This window comes from Choloepus didactylus, chromosome 3 (assembly GCF_015220235.1).
Source record: "Choloepus didactylus isolate mChoDid1 chromosome 3, mChoDid1.pri, whole genome shotgun sequence".
NCBI lineage: Eukaryota > Metazoa > Chordata > Mammalia > Pilosa > Megalonychidae > Choloepus > Choloepus didactylus.
In genome coordinates this window covers 31164066-31181749 of record NC_051309.1, presented here as the reverse complement: position 1 = coordinate 31181749, position 17684 = coordinate 31164066, and positions in this window count along the sequence as shown.

Genomic DNA, 17684 nt, shown 5'->3' with positions numbered 1-17684 from the left:
CTGCTAATCTCTTTGACTCTAGAACCATGACAATTCATTTTCCATAAGGCACCCAGAGTGACCATTAAAAAGGAAGACCAAGTTCTGTGATGCTGCAGTTAGAAACTATTTGGTTGCTTCCCACTGCATAAATGCACACTTCTTATAATGGCATAGACAGCAGGGGAATATCTCTTGATTATAGGGCAGGCATGGCCCCCACGTAAGCCACAAGGGGTAATTTTTATGATTGATCATTACTAGTCATGCTAATCTCTTTGCCTCGGGCATGTGACCAGGTTCTGATTAGTGAGTTGTAGACAAGGGTATTCTGGGTAGAACTTTGATCTCTGTCTCTGTCTCTGTCTCTGTCTCTCTCTCTCCCTCTCTCTCTCTCTCACACACACACAAAGACATTTTGACAAAAAGGAAATACTTCACCTTTCTGCCCTTATAACTGACTGCAATTTGAGCACCTATCTTGTGACCATGAGATGAAAGGCCAACTTGCCAATGGCAATAAAACACAAAGATAGAAGAAAAGGGATCCTTAATGAAACCACTGAGATGCTGAGCCAATACTGGAAACCTTTAATCTGCATACATGTGAAAAAAATACACCAAGTAATGATACTCTTAGTTGTGCTTTCTGTAACTTCTAGGTTCATTAATTGCAAACTGCAATTTGTGAAACATTTTCTGAAGCTGTTGTAAAGATGAAAAGAGTTATTCTTTCACTCATTGCTTTCCATGTGGCAAGAAGTTCAGTCATACATTATTATTTGAAAATCTGTGGAATCGATGTAAACACATACTGAAGACAATTACAAATAGTATTTAGTACTTTATGATTTTATGTGATATACATCAGTCATAACCTCATGAAATTTGGAGTATTTCTAGTTTTCCAGATGTTATTCCAGAAAAAATAACAAGAACTTAAAGCCTTCTTGTGATTTCTTCATTTCTATTATGGAAGAAAATTGTTGGTCCTTTTATACAGTCATTACTTACTAATAAAGGCCTATTGTGAAGGTAGTTCAGCAACAAGGTGAAACAATTTAATATGTCAAATAACTATTAATTTCAGTTTTTTGATAATACCTAGCAAGGGTACATAGCAACCATTTCCCCACTTGATCATTGTGTCAGTACCATATTTAGACACATTATAGCAAGTGGCCCCAAGGTTTTAATTAATACTGAAGGATACTCTAATCCACAAAACATAACTTTAAATGAATGGATAATGAAATTCTTATTATCAATTAAGAATTTTCACAATTATTTCTGCAATCATTCTCTCATGCTTTCAAAATTAGCCTTTTGGTTAGTGATCCACTATATTCATATTTCTGATACTGAGAAAACAAGCTTCTGTGCTTATTATTTAGCCGTCTATCACTGTGGTTTCCATATTACCTTTTGCCATCTCTACCAATAGGTTTATATTTTTCTCTCTTTCAGATACTTCTTTATTAAGAGAAATGCATTATTAGAAGAACCAGATTATTACATGTGTAAATATATTCCCAAATGGATTGTTTAAAAGGGGGACATTACAATGGTCATGGAAACTGCTAAGAACTCTGTGAGTCTGTTTTACCAATTTTTTTTCTTTCTTTTTTTTAACATTTGTCACTGAGCATCTTCTATGAAGGAGAATATTTTGTGACATCAAAAACAAAGTAAAATGATAGACAGTAAGGTGAGTTAACTATGTTTGCAGAAGCAGATATATTGTTATCTAAAATCAGCCTTGTTCAGCATCAAGTTCAAATTCTGTCTTTTGTTTCTGAATCATTCATGCCTACATTGGCTAATATTGATCACTTTCTTTCCTGACATTTTTTCCTGACTTCCTCCTCTAATTCTTCCTATAACATTTGCAGCATATCTCTGGCTTTCAGTTCCATATTTACCTTATTTCATCTTCCCAAATATCAAATTATCCTTGAAAAAAGGGTAGGGTTTGATTCCTTCTCCATCCTTAATATCTAATTCAGCATTAGCACTTAATAAATACTCAATAAATATAGTTGCATTGAGTTATGTATTTAGTAAATAACTATTGATTCCGTGGTTCCTTCTCTTTCTAAACTCTCGACCAATTCTCCTTTCCAGTGTTGACTATTAAATTTATAAACATTTAGAAAGAGTTGCTTTTCCTATTAGTTATTCTGAAAAGTAGATGCAAATTGCTTTTACTAGTCCTCCCTGTGATTTTCTGTCTGCATTCATTTCTAAAACATTTCTGTTTATTCCTGAGTATCAAAGAAAGGACTTCTTGGCTGAGGTTCGGTTTTTCTTGTGTGGAAAAAATAAAGAAACTCGATGAAATTTTAATTCTTCTAAAATCTACATATATAAGGAAAATATTGCTGCAAAGATTTTTCTTTACCGGAACCAAACCTAGAAATTATTGAGTATCTAAATAATGGCATTATCTGCATATCTAAATATCTAAATGAATTGCTTTAATTTCATATAAAGAAGTTATTTAACATGATGCTCTGGAAAAATACTTACTAGCTTGAAGCATGTTTCAATTAATTATTAAGTAAAATTCAAAGATCCAAGGAGAATGTCATGTATAGTCTTACTTTTCCAGAAATATATATTCAAATATGAATAAGAATAGAAAAAGAGGGAGAATCATCTGCATTGAAAACATTGAAAACACCTGAATGGTGGAGATTTGACTTGTTTCATACATTTTCCTTTTTTGGTATTTGCATTTTCTAAAAGAAGTTGCAATAAACATGAATTTCTTTTGTAATAAGAAAATAAAAAAGAACAACATTTATTTTCAAAGATCTGACAGGTCAAAGTGAAACAAGTCCTGAAACAATTCTATTGAAATGCAATTCTTAAAACCATAGATTTCTGTTGATTATTAGCTTTAATTCCTGAAATAGTAGATTCATATTGCACATTAGCTTGTCTTCTATCTTCTTTTCAGTCCTATGCTTTTGTAATATCACATTATGGAACGTAGTTTTGAAGTGTGCTCTTTAGGGAACATATATTGAACAAAGATAATCTTTCAACCCTGAGCTGGTTAGGAAAACGTGAGAAATCCAGTTTTTCTGCATTCATAGTGAATAGGAAATTTGCTTCAGTGTACTAAGGTTGAATTAGAATTCATCTCAGCCTTCTTCAGTTAATGGTTGCAATAAGATGCAGTTATATGGAACTCTCCTTACGGATTTATCTTGCTTGAAACTACTAAAAACTATGGGCTGCCAAATGTTTCAGAAGACAGGATATTGGAGTGGTAGAGCCTTGATTCAAAGGGTGAAAAAGTAGTTTTGATTGGTAATTTTTTTTTTTTTTTCTTTGCACAAATATTGTAAAATCTGCTACTAGGAAAGAGATGTCATCTGCTGATGGGACTGATAAAATAAGGGGTCAATTTTGATTTTTTTGTAGTTTTTGGTAGTGATTTTTTTAAACCTCAATTTTCATCTGCTTCTTTTAAAAAATACATCAGTTATAATGGTTGATAGTTCCTGTTCCATTCTTCCGAACCAGAAGCAAAAGAGAATAAGTCTAAATCAGGTAAGTATTTCATTTTTAAAAACACACATGTTGTGCTGGTTTGAATCTGTTATATGCCCCATAAAAGACTATGCTCTTTTAATCCACTCTTGTGGAGGCAGACTTATTGTGGGTGGGATCTTTTGATTAGAATATTTCTATGGAGATGTGACCCTGCCTATTCAAGGTGGGCCCTAGTTTACTGGAGTCCTTAAGAGAACTCAGGGAGAAAGAGAGCTCAGAGCAGACACAGACCCAGATGCTTGGAGATGTAGACAGAAGGATGTTTGGAGATGATAAGCTAAGAGATGAAGCCCAGAGTTTGCCCACAGAGACTTAAAAGGAAAGTCACTGGATTCGAAGTTGAAAGTAACGCAACCTGAGAGCAAAGAACAAACAGATGACAGCCATGTGCTTTCCCAGGAGACAGAGGTTTTCCAGACACCATCGCCTTTCTTTAGTGAAGGTATCCTCTTGTTTTTTGTTTGTTTGTTTTTTTTAATTTTATTTATCAAAAAATTTTTTTAAAAATCCTCTTGTCGATGCCTTAGTTTGGACACTTTTATGACCTTAGAACAGTAAATTTGCAACTTAATAAATACCCATTGAAAAAGCCAATCAGTTTCTGGTGTATTGCATTCTGGCAGCTTTAGCAGACCAGAGCACATGCTTTTACATATGTCACATAAATATCATTTTTTTTTTGCCCTTTGCACCCTTTGTGGGTGTGTGAATTTTTCTATAATGAGAAAGCCACATGCTTTTCATTTCCAAAATGAAAATATAGGAAATTTTAAACATAATACATATGAGCAGTAATGTGTACATTATGTTACAGCATGCTACAGTAATAATTTATATTAGTAATTATAATGTATTGCCACTTGATTAAGTCAATACCATTATGATAAATACCCTATTCATGTTAATCTTCAACATAATTCTGTGGTTATATTTTTATACACACTCTCCTCTGATACTAAGGCCATGGAATATTTATTACCTCCACAGTAAATAAAATTCACTTCTACAGTTCTTTTCAGTTAAAAAATGGCATATTTATTCTACCTGTCACCACAGAATACTAAAAGTAGCTTTTGCTTTCATTTCAGTTCTGTGCCCACAGAGTGAGTCTTCATTTACCTGCAAATAGTATGTGGGTGAATGGACAAAGTGATCTGAAGTGACATTTCTGGGTAACCTTTTACACTTAATTAAAAACAATTATATTATAGAGAAAATCTCAAAATGAAATAGGAAATATATAACTGTGTTTCCTTTGATTAATTGAATAATTATACATACTTTCTATTTCAGCAGTTGCTTTAATGTGGCTATAATGTGAAGAATTCTGTAGTGATCACATATTAAGTAAAATGAAAATAATTCCGCAATCCCAAAGCAGACACTAAGTAAAAATGTCCAGATTTATCCCAGTCTGTCAATCTCTCCTGTATCTTTGATCCTTATCAAATTGCAGTAATTAATAGCCAAAATAAGCCATGTATACAGAGTTAATAACTAACATGTGCACTATTCTAAAATATAGAATGGAGAGCAAATGAGTCCTTGAGAAAATACACTAAACATAAAATGTTTATAACATTTTATTGTTTTCTTTTCACCTCTGATATAATGGAAAGAGGATTCAAAGATGATGAAAGCCTACTTTACTCCTCATAAAACGTGATATATGTATGCATTTATCACTAATATTTCAAGATTGGATGAGATGCTATCTTGCTCAAAGGTTTAGTGACTGCAAAAATGTCAACAGGCTGCTGTGAGACAGATTTGCTATTAATTCAGATATATTACATTGTGAGGATTAGTGAGGGGTAAGTCAGGCTGGATAATTAAAATTTTATTCTGTGTAAAAGTTAAAAGAAATAGAATCACTCTTCAGTCATTTATGTTATTTCTAATAGTGTGAGGATACCTTTAGCTACTAGCCTGAATGGTTAAAATTATACATATATATACACATATATATACACACACACACACATATACACACACATACATATATGTACATTATATACATGTATGTACATATATACTCAATGCAAGTCAGGAATAAGGTTAAAATTTGCTTCTGATGTGAGATTTATATACGAACTCTTGATGTAGACATGTAGAGGCAGCAAAACATGTTAGTGAAAGTAGCAATGCAGCATATTTCTAAACACAATATCCAATTTATGTTCAAAATGATATGAATGGAATCAGCTAGTAGAAATACGTGAGTTTCAGGAAGTACTTTAAATAAAAAAAAAGCCACAGAGTTGTCTAGTAACCTGATGCTATACTTCATTTCTCAACAGAACTGTAAGGCGGTCAGAGTTGGTAATGGAGCTCCCCAGAAATGAGTCAATTTTCATGTGCTCTGTCAACAAAATACCCATATTAAATATGTATGGCCATACTGTCAGAAGTTGTTGTGCATATGTGCTTAGTAACACATGCGGCAGGACAGTGATAGAAGGAATATGACTTCTACTTGTTCTTTGGCATAAAAATGTAGGTTATTTTCTTTACATCATTGTATTCCCACAAAACATTGTGCAATGTATCTACCATTACTCTAGGGAAGATGTTCATTCATGTGTTTCATCCTGCAGTATCTCTTGGCTTTCACTTTGCTCCTTTTTGCAGTCTACACCTCATATGCTTTGCATTCCAAGATTTCACACATAAAATCACATGTAATGTTAATTTTTGACATTCTCCATGCAGCCATCCATCCACTTATATAAATTGTATTATTATATAGCAACTGTGTTTATTGAACACTTTAAATATTTTAAATATCTTCTGTGCAGATAATACCAGGACTCACACACATAAACTAAAATATAAATCTAATATAAACAAAAACGATTATTCCTTCCCTTAAAACATTTGGTCCTAAAATAGTCTGTATATTTTTGTTTTAATTTTCTTAACTCTCAATTCCTTATTTTAATTTTCCAGAGTAGTAAACAATATTGACTAAATTCCAGAGCACCTTTCTTGTCTTGCAGTATATGGCATTTAAGAGTGCATAAGCAATGAAGGAAAAGAAAGAAAGAGATGCATTAACTAACTACTTTCATCAGGGAACAACTCAAATGACAGGTCTTGATTTCCAAGTTAAAGACCTTAAGAGAAGAAAATCTCCCTATTATCTACTACTCAGTTATTTGACACATAATCATTAAATTATTTAATTTTCATAGCACCTTTGTAAGATATATTGGGAACAATTATCATTCTCGTTTTATAAGAATATTTTAGAAATTCTGATTAGTAGGCTTTATCATTTTATCAAAAATGATAATGTTTACTATTTTATTCAAATATTTTATAGATAGATACAAAAATCAATTTATGGTTAACAACCATGCATAAGTATAGTAAAAACAAACAAATACTTAACCCTATTTAGTTTATGCTCAACAATCCTGGCCATGCTTGGTCCCATTTCCAACATTTCCCCATATTCACAGACAGCCATCAACCCTGTGATGACAGGACTAGAAATGTAACAGTAATACACCTTTCATCAAGACACATAGAAAAAGCATATAGAACATCCCTCCTTAAATTAAACCTTTATAAACGAGATAACGAAAGAGAGAGATCAAGAGAGAAGCACAAATCACCAGTCTTCTCTGCAATTTTTGCCATATCATGCTTCATACTGTGAACACTCTTAAAATAAAACACCTTAAGAATCTAAAGATATAAAATAATGTTTATGACTGGTTTTATTGTTGCTAATATTTTGTCCATCAAAAAAATGCAAGGAAGGCTATTGAGGTATTAATTGCTACACAAAAAATGGTCAAGGTCATAGTGCTCCAATAGGCTGGAAATTATTGATTACGATGTCGTTGTATAGGATCAGTATAATTGTGATTTAAAAGCATGTTGTAGTGTTATGCATCCTATCACTACACCATGCAACTGTCTAGTGATTCATGCATTGTAGCTATTCCAAGTACTCTTCTGACCCACTCTGGCTTCAAAGAGGGTATTCATGTAATCTGTCAGACCAGAATGTGGAGAAACCTCTCCATTGGTTGATGGTATTGAGAAACACAAGAAAATAAAATGCCTTTTACCTATTTGTAAATACATAAATCCCCTGTCATGAACCATGTACACATGATTTTCTGAGTCATGAGTTAGACTTGAAAAAATGAGTAGGAAATTTTCTAGAATTAGTTGTTCAGTTTAAGGGACTGGTCTGTTGTCTGTCAACTGCTGGAAGAAAGCAAACCATATCTAATGTCGTCTCCAGTTCATAGGTTGATTTTGTCTCAGCTCAGTCAACCAAGAAGCAGTAATGGACTTCTTCCTATTTCTTTCCTGTTTATTTCCTCAAGAAATCCAGTTGCACTAGTCTTCTTTGTACTTTTTTTTTTTTTTTTTTTGGACTAGAGAGTGAAGTTTTTAATCCCATATTCCGTGGTGCATAATTTTACATATTTCTGACATATAATTCCATTCCTCCAAATTTGTTCTCTGGGGATGCTCTCTCTCTTTCCTCTCCTGATCCTTCTACCTGGAGCACTCAGCTGAAATATGTTTAAGGAGGTCCAGTAGAGTTGGAACTAATCATTTTAACTCATTCTGGTTGGTTTTGGCATGTAGTCAGAATGAAAAGTTTTCAGAAAAGTAATGTCCATTAGGTTTATAGTCCATATAACATTTTAACCATTATATGGATGGTTTTCAGCCTCATCTAAAGCATACAAAGTTGACATTTTTGATCCTGTTTTACAAAGACATAACTCGGTGAGTTTGGGTAACATGTTTAAGGCATTGCAGCTAGTAATTGTGGCTGCAGAATTGTTACTCTTATATATCAACAAATGTGCATGTTCGTTCCTTGGTAGCAGGATGCCCCCCAAGTGGGGGAAATGGAAACAGAAAGGCATTGCTGGTCAATGTACATAAACAGGGGAGGGGTCCTCTGACAGTGCATGCCATTTCCAATGAAAGAATAAAGCTATGGATTTACTGTAAGTGTCCATGTTATTTTGCACCTGAATTTAATCAAGGGCTTCTTAAAAGCCAGAAAATTAGATTTCATTATAGCTGCTCACAAATGTAAAAAAAAAAAAAAATGAAGTAATTTAATAGTAGATCACTATTATAAAGCTTACCTTCAAAATTATAATTGACTTCCAACAATTGGAATACAATTGGATATATTTATGAATTGCCAAAAATGGAAAGGAATGTCATCCATACTCTACATAATGTCAGGTAAATTTTCTTCCTTATCACTCTTTATTTCTGTCATATAACTTTTCCCAGTGCATAATCTCTCTATTTTCTCTCTCTTTCTCTCTCTCTCTCCCCTTCCCTCCCTCTCTCTCTCTCTCTGTCTCTCTCATCTCTACTCTCTCCCTCAGCCTCTCCATATATACGTGTGTATTTGTGTTTGTGTGTGATGGCCACATATGTTTTATTCCTTACATTAAATAGAAGCTAAATAAATATTTTCTGAACACCTATTCACAGATTGTGTGATTATTTTGAAGTATTTTACAAGTTAGGAGATTATTTCCTGGCATGTGATTTATTTAAGAATTGGTCATTTTGAATAAATTATTTACTTCTAGAATTATTTTGTCACAAAAATCTTTATTAGGTCATCTCATGATTCTTTGTAAGCACGAACTTTATATGCAAGAAAAGCAAGCAGAGAAAAATCCAATATAAATATTCATAACTATATGACAACAAAAACTAATAAATTAAATTACTACAGTCAAATTTATTAACTATTCATAAAAACTAATTGAATAGAAAGAAAATAGTTCCTAATTACAATCTACATTTTAAAAATTGTCATGCAAAATATGAGAAGTGAGCATAATTTTTAAGAATAAAGTATACTCCACTCTTAATATTCATGCAATTTACTTTATCACTATTTAGATTGGCCATTGCTTTGGTATTTGCTACTTTTCAGAAATGTTGATAATAAATTTCTATCTAAACATTCAGAAAAAGTGACATTTGCAAAGTCAACCAATAGATGGGGCTAACCATGGCATCTGCTAACACACTGACAAGTATGTTGAAAGCTTGAGCTTGTTGAATGGGATTTAGTCAGCTTTTAGTGAGTGTCGTAATAACCTCAGTGTAATGCATATCTTAAATGAACAGTCATAGAATGAGTTCTAAAACCCATCAAGTTTTATTGGGAACCTGATAGCTTTTATTTCCAGCTGTATGGGTACAGTGAATCACAGGGAGAGGAGGAAAAAAGTTCAGTGAGGATTCAACCTTGAATCTTCCTGCTCCTTGGAAGTTCCAATTAAGAATATAAGATTTCTATAGTGTCTTTCCTTTAAAACAGCTAAGGTGACATATACAAACAATATGCATTGGTAGTTTAACCAAAGCTATGGACATAAGGACAAAAGATCAAGAAATTGGCTTGCTTAAATTACTCCAATGAGGAAACATCAACTGCTGTCATGAATTATTACTACAGAGAAAAGAAATAAACTAAAGTGGTTTAATGGAAATTCAGGAAAGGCTGGGAAGTCACAGATCATCAGAAATTTGAAAGGAATTTCCAAATATCATTATTCTATTCCCTTGCACAACATGGGCCTCACTATTGCCCTTTAGTACATATGTGAATCAACCAGATTTTAAATGTTTTTCCAAGGGATACAGATTTTAAAATTGTGTGATTTTGCACAACATTTTACCCTCTTTTGTATATTGAACGTTTCCTGAAAGTTATCACCAATTTCAGAGACAACTGGCTCATTTCTAATAAAGGATTTTATTCTAGACTAACTCACTTAAAATCAGATTTCAGAATGTGAGTATCCCAAGCACATTTCTTCATGCATATATATCATAATTCTTCCAAGGTTAAAAATGCCAAGTTTAATTTACCTTGAGCAATCTGGCTATTTAGGTACCAGTAAAACACACACATACATACCTTTCACTACCATACAAATTCTTTTTTTTGTTCCAGTCTAGAAAGTCTAAGGCAAAAGAACAAATTATGAAAATATAATCTTTACATATTGTTTTACTCAGAAAACTTCATCTTTAACATTATCAATGATTCTATTATTATAAATTTCATTGATTCCTCTTTGTTACTTAAAAGGGTTTTAGAGAAAAAGTATCTCTTTCCTTTAAAATATGAAGGTATCTCCTTCTTCCTTTTAAGTATGAGACTTGAAAAATTTTGATTTAATGGGAAAATATACCAAGTTTTAAGGTAGTCCCAGCTTTTTCAGATCTGAAGATGACACCTGGACATAAATTTAGAAATTAGTGGCAGTTAAGAGAGGAAACAATAAAGACTATACTTCCTACTGTCAATGCAAACTAGTAAAGCAAGGAGGCCATTCCTGTAATTTAGCCTTTATCTGCCCTGCTAAGAAAAATGTTTTTATTTTATTTCTTTCTTAATGCAGTTCCCTTGATATGCATATACATTTGGAGTGGTTGGGGAGTGTGGCACTGAAATGGAAAAGAAGAGTTATAATGTATTTCTTAAAACATGGTCTCTGAGGTCATGTTGCCTGTGTGCAAATCCTGCTTCTGCAAGACTCCCTCAGCCAAAGGTCTAATACCCATATGCTTTAGTTCCAAGTATCGTTAAATAGAAATTATTATAATACCCACTGCAAAGCATTTTTTTTTTTTTTTTTGAAGATTGAATGAGTTGTTAACATGCATAGGGCTTAGAACAGTGTCTGGTATCCTAGATCCTAGCCAATTATTATTACATTTTTCTTGTTTTTTTCCTATCAAAAGCTTATTGCTTGGGGATTTAAAATGATTTTGGACTCAGGGGACTTGGACAATAGCACATTTTTTTGGTATGGGGCACTGCAAATAGCACAGTTGCTGGCACCTAATTAGAGCTAGCAAAGTGTTTGCAGAGTGTACCACATTCTCTGAGTCCAGGGTAGCACTCTGACTGAGATGCTGAGACTGAAGTTGTTTTTATTTGATTACCTTAATCAACTAACTAAGGTCTACCATGTTACTTTTTGGGTAATGTGGCCAATAGGGGCTTGAATTAGCTAAACCAATTTCAATTGTGCCCCTCCTATTTGGCTGGATAGAAATTGCCTGAGACTAAAATATTCACCCATTTTCGTTAAGTACCTTCTGCCTGACTACCAGGTGGCATAGAATTGATTACTCTCGCTATAGCTCTAATTGATACTTAGAATAATGAATTACCCCACCTGGCTGAGTGCTTTACAAAGTGGGTCTATTTAACTCACCTAGCTTCTCCCCAGGATTCACTATACTAGCATTATCACTTTAGGGTACCAGTCCATTATTGTCAGGAGACAGATCATATAAACAAAACATTACTAAGCACTGCTCATTGGTCAACTTACTAATGCCAAGAGGAGGTTTGCACTGCTTCTTAAGAGTTTCTTATACTGGAATTTGACTCTTCTTCACATCATTGAGCCTCTTACCAGGGGCTCAAAGTTGTATTGATATCATGCGAATTAAGCAACCTCCCCGCCAAAGGCAGTTAGGCACTGATTAGAGGATGCTCAGTGGTGAGGTACGTACTTCTGACACACTGGATAGATTATCCATAATTGTAGAGGAAATAGGTGCTATTGAGTCACTTATTTGAGTACAAATTATTGAGTACAACTTATTATATTTGTACAGTAATATGTGAGAAAAATAGCAAGATAATAAAATATAATCATAATTCAGAAGTTGTACTGGGATATTTATCTTAACACATATTTATTCTGAAGTTCAGAAAAATTCAGTGTTTTTGTAATAAAAGTTTATAGTGTCTAGATCAAAGTGTAAAACAAAGGGTTAAAAGCAAAATCACAGAAAAGAAATTCAACACAGACCACTTTATTGGGGTCAGAGAATGCTCTGAAGAGATGAAAGAGTGAGTACCATGGAGAAAATTTTGTTTCATTTCCTGGGTGGGAGAGCTAGTCACTGCCCTAAAGCCTGACATGCCTTACCCTGAACGAAGTATTTCATATGAGTTAAAAAAAAAAAAATTATTACAGAATGGAGCAGAAAGGAACCAAACAAGTATGTAAAAAATCAGTAAATAACAAGTACCATCTAGATTGAATTGTAAGATGGTGAGGAGTTAATGAAGTTGAAGGAGTGCACTGTATCACTTCAGACAGAAAGAACTGCAAGGTAATGCAAAATAGCATACCATATTCTTGGGATTATGTGTTTTGAGTTGTCCCCAAATAATACTCTTTGTTATGAGGTATTGTATTAAGAGCACCAACTAACCAGATAGTATTTGTAACAATAAAGACAGTGCCCTAACTGACTGTATGGTCCCTGCTTAAGCCGGAGGGTCAGTCTCTCCTTCATTAAATTTAGTCGCACCCCTACTTAAAACACCAGAAGCAGCATGTGGCAGTGCATTACAGAACTACAGAACTGCTACCCAAATCAGGATGAATACTTATATATTCAATATATATTTGTTGTTTGATTTAAAAAGATGTTTTATATTTTGGGATAAGCAGACTTCTGCACATAAAATTTGAACCAAACTCTGCATACAGGTACACATGTGAGAAGCTATTGAGTTGGGGCTAATGTCTATTTTTTCCTTGAAAAACTCATTTTCCTGAAGTAGAAAGAACAACAGAAGGGAGTGGTAGGGAAAGAGTGAACATATCTATAGGAGATTTACATAAAAATAAAATAAATAGTGATGAAAATGGAACAAAAGATATGTACAGACTTAATGGGGTCAGGCATCTGGTTCAAATATAAGGAAATGTTATTCAGTTTTGAAAAGTACAGACTAATAGACCTGAAGGAAAAATAATCGGAGGCACATCAACTGGAAATATAACCTGCAAAGCAGTAATGTCAAATGAATGCCACTGTGCCTCAGCATAAATGTACCTCCTGGCAGGTGTCTGCAGGTATTTCCTCTTTTAAATTTGCCTACAGATAGGTTATTAAAGTCATTGCAAATCAGAACATGTCTTTCCCATGGCACAGATTAAACTACACATGAGCAGAGGCAAAGGTAAGGACAAGAACACTTAGGGGGCAGAGAAAGAGCTTTCTGTGGATTGGAAGTTAACACTGAGGTATGTTTCTAAAGCATTACAGCCAATTTGAAACAAAATTTGATTTAGAAAAAAAAATGTTTTGATGTTTTGCCTCTAAATATATGTGGCTGTAAGGTAACTTGAATATGCAAAAACTGTGGCTGGTTTTCTGGAGTTATACTAGTGCTATTAGTAATAGCCTGGAGAATTTGCTCAAAATTTATGTAGGGTGATCATTTGTTTCATGTGCCAGGGCCAGCCCCACTTTCTGCCTGATGCTCTGACTTAATTATTAATAGACCTCTCTTTCATTGTCAAATGCTTCTAGTTGTGCAGTCTAATGCATGTGTATGTGAATTCAGTAAGTCTGTGTGTGGGTACATATATGTTAAATCTTCATTCATGCTATTATTTCCACCTTCACTGTATCAAGAGCATTGTTCTGGTTTCCTTACCTCTTCTGTCTTTCCTTGCCCATTTTTTTAAGGAATAGTTTCACACATAGAAAGTGTGATTAAAGAAAGACAGCAAAAGTTAACCAGATGACAATTCACTGACTTCTCAGTCTCTGCTCAAATTTGTATCCCCTTAGTTTCTCTATTACTATAATTTCTTGAAAATTCATTCAAAAATCTACATTCTGACTAATTTTCCAGAGCATTTGGCCAGCACATACTATATAAGTGTTTCTTTCTTGTTGGCAAACCACATTTCTCCGTTTACTTCTTGCTCTTTTACTTTCTCCTGTTCTTCAATTTTCAATAAATTTTGATCAGGGCCTCACAGATCCCTGACAGCTTGTAAATTGCCTGCAAATACCCTCTGCTATATGTGAACACCAAATATGAATACTAAGCATCGCTGTTTCCAGAGTGCCTTTAAAACTCTAATAGTCAGCATCCAGACGTGTTAATAATCATGTAAGGGCTTATTGATTTATAGAAACTTAAATAAATGTGGAGCACTATGTGAATTAAAGAAAGGGTCCCCAGGAATACTTCACTTTCTCATGCGGTGTTTAATAATGGGTTGAAGAGGTCAGCTGAATAGTAAGTTCTCTTGAGTTCTTAGGCAAATCTATGAAAATATGCTTAGCATAGAGGAAGAAATCACCTTGTAAAATATTACAGTCTAACTCACAAACCAAATATACTTCTATATCCTCACACATTTCAACATAATTCTAGTCTAACTACATATTTCAATAAGCAAAAAGATAAATTCCATAATAGGAAGGATTCTAAGTCACTGCTTTTTGCAAAGTTGATTAGAGAAATCATTTGGTGACAAGATTAAGAAAGAAGGAACAAAAGATATAATTTTATATTTGGATTATTGTCAATTTTACCAGGAAAAGGAAGTGGTTTGGGCCATTTCATGTGGTAAGGCATTACTTATATGTCAATGACCTTAAGATGGAAAGATTAAAAGAAGGGTAGTCCATTTTTTGAAAAACTTCAACATTTCCATTGTCTAGAAATTTCCTACGTTTTGTTGTGATTTCCAAAAATTAGAAGTGTAAGAAAAGACCCTTAAAATTACATTAGCCACTACCCTTGCAGCACTCTGCAGTGGTATTGCCATAGGCCTGCCCTTCTTTCCCCATGTGAACTTAGTCCTTAGTGACCAGCCCCCAAATGTTGTTCATACTTCTTCCTGAAGCTGAGGCTAGGAGAGGACAATGGTGCAGTTCAGAGGACTTGCATACAACAAACCCATCAACAGGATGGAGGACAACCGCTATGCAGTGAGAGTATGAGGGTAAAGCTGATTCCTGTCTTTAGAGAAGAGAGTGAATGCACAGTACCTTTTTTCAGGCCCTAAAATTGTTTAAAAATGACATTGGAAATTGATTATTTTTGGATTTCTCTTTATATAGCTTTAGTTTATGGTTAATTTATGCTCTATAGGGGGAAAGTGGAAATCTTATAATTCATTAGTATCTTAGTTTCCAGGGCTGCTATAACAAAACACTATAATTTATTGGCTCACAATTTGGAAGCTAGAAGACTGAAATCAGGGTGCTGGAAGGATTAGGCTTCCTCCCGAGTCTCTTGTGGTCTGGTCAGGGCTTGCTGGTAGTCCTTGGCATTCCTTGGCTTTTAGTTGCATTTCTCACTCATCTTCCTTTACATGGCACATCTGTCTACTATCTCCTCTCTTGGTTTCTGCTAACTGACTGTGTCCAAATTTCCTCTGCTTATAAAGACTTCAGTCATATTGGATTAGGGTCCACTCAGTTTTGCCTCATTTTAATTGTATCTCTGAAGATCTTTTTGGAAATGAGTCCACACCCATAGGCTTGGTGACTAGTACCTGAAGAGTCTTTATGGGGGACATGATTCAATCTACCACAATTTAGAAAATCATTTATTTAATCTGTTGATTAAGCATTTATTGAAGTCACTCTTTATGTAAGAGCAAACTACATTGTTAGCCTGTAATGTGAGCCAGCCCTGTCCCCAAATGCTGATGTTATCCAAATAGACTTTCATGCCTTCAAATCACAATCTGTGTAACAACTGCATTTTACATGTATTAAACACATAAACTTTTATGTCCCGAAAATCTCTTGTGAATATGTTAAATATTGGAAATATAGAAATGCTTTTTAAAATATTTACTTTTATGACACAATGAGATGTATAATAAGATGCTAAGAAGAATCTTTTTGGCTAGATATGAACTAAATTCATAACTTCCTATTAATTTATATCTTCACCATGCTTCTCTGGCAGTCTTAAGAGGAAAGATGATAAATAACAAGAAAAAAAACAAGAATAAGAGCAATGAGATATTTATTAAGCAATTATTTTTTATCAGATGCTAGACTCAGCAATTTATAAACCTTATTACATTTTAACTTCAGATAAGTCCTGTGATACAGGTATTATAATATGCATTCTATAAAAAAAACAGTTTTTAAAATGAAGCTAAAGAAAGGCTATGTGTCTTGGCAAAGTTTATAAATTGTAAAGTGGCCGAACCATATTTTCTGATTCAGTTGCCATGTTCCAAATTGGAGATCCCTAAGCTTTTTTTATAAAGGGCCATATAGTAAATATTTTAGGTTCTACAGATTATATGGTCTCTTTTGCAGTTACTCAACTTTGTTCTTGTAGCATGAAAGCAGATATAGAAAACATGTAAATGTATAGGCATAGCTGTATTTCAATAAAGTTTTATTTACAAATAGCAGGTGGTCAGTGTGGCTTAAGGGCCACAATTTGCCAATTCCTGCTCTAACTCACTATCAACATTCTATAAAATACTGATTAATTTACTGAACTAGGGCAAATCAGGGACTTCTCATTCTTGAACATACTGCTAATTAATTTACTTAGCTATATATGATAGTTATTTTTAAAAGGTAATTAGAATTACAGTTCCTTTATATGATGACATGTTAAAAATACTAGGCAGTTAGATTGTTTTGATGTATAAACCTGATTCAAAAGTCATAAGCTATTATGTATGCTGACAAGATTATGTTTATATTCCAACTCTGTGAAATTTTTATTACTCCTAGTTTAATGTTCACTTAAGAATTTTTTTTATATAAATGTTTAAAGAATAATAAAATCTACTTTTATTTCTTTAGCTTTGTATAAAGGGAGTCGGGGATTATCCATTAAAGATTTTTTCACTATAAAATCAAAACTTTATTGCATTGTATGGGAGCACAACATCAAAAATCAAGAGCACATGTAATTAATCTCTATTGTTGCTGCTATAATTATCTACATTATATCTGACAAGATCAAACTGAGCTACCAAAAAATAAGTGAGCTACTAAATACAATTGCATATTTAAGCACATCTTTTTGTCATAACAAATCCTAGTTGCACACATTATTTCAAAAATTGAAAATTAGGCCAAGAGAAAATAGAATTGAAGACCATAAATAAATCAAATTATGCAGAAGAATGAAGAAAATAAGCAATAAATACTAGATGTTTGGTGCCAAATTGTATTGCAGGTTGGTTTTCAAGATAAGGATATGAAGCTCATGTGCTTTAAAATGTTTCTACCAGCTACAGCATACTCAGAGAAGACTATCAATTGTTGCCTTGCCAAACTACAAAATGAGCAGAGTC